Source organism: Haliaeetus leucocephalus, unplaced genomic scaffold, assembly GCF_000737465.1.
Source record: "Haliaeetus leucocephalus isolate CR32 unplaced genomic scaffold, Haliaeetus_leucocephalus-4.0 Scaffold696, whole genome shotgun sequence".
In the NCBI taxonomy this organism is placed as follows: domain Eukaryota; kingdom Metazoa; phylum Chordata; class Aves; order Accipitriformes; family Accipitridae; genus Haliaeetus; species Haliaeetus leucocephalus.
The window spans coordinates 2,862,507-2,863,285 of NW_010973132.1; positions in this window are offsets into that span (position 1 = coordinate 2,862,507).

The window sequence follows — 779 nt, forward strand, 5'->3', positions numbered from 1 at the left end:
GGCTCAGCGATGGGGCATCAGGTCCTCGCAGCCCTCACGGGCCATGGTGGCCACCCTGCTTCAAGGGTGAAGGGTGCAAGGGGAAAGAGGGGGGCTGTCCCCAGCCAGAGTGCAGCCACCACCCGCAAGTGACTGGAGAGCTAGTGCTGGGCTACTGGCTTGTTGGGCGTCCCTTCTGCATGGCTTCAGGTCCCGATATGTGCAAATGCAGGGTGTATGAGAAAAGGCTTGTTCAAGGTGAGGAGGCCAAGGGGGATGTAGCTGCTGTCCCCAGCTGCCTAATGGGTGTTACGGGGGAGAAGGAGCCTGACTCCTCTCGGAGGTGTGCGGTGAAAATTTCAGCCCCATAAAGAGAAAAAGTAGCAGTAGTGCAGCACCCAACACGGCGCCGGGTTCCCCATCCGTGAGGATATTTGGGTGTGATGGGTGAGGCCCCAAGTGACCAGGCGGGGCTCGGACCAAACCTCCAACCGAGATGATTGTGTGCTTGTAGGAGTCCCAGTTACCAGGACAGGAACCCAGAAAGGGCATGGTCCGCCTCGGGAGGAAGAATCATAGGGCAGCCTGGGCTGGAAGGGACCTCAGAAGATCCCCTGGCCTGACCTTTTGTGGGAAAGGGACCCTAGATGGGATTATCCAGCACCCTGTCCAGTTGCATCTTGAAAACCCCCAGCGATGGGGACTCTACCGTGTCCCTGGGGGAGGCAGTTCTGCTGAATGGTTGTTCTCACCGTAAAAAACCCCCTCCTTGTCACGTCAGACGAAGCCTGCCTGTGCGC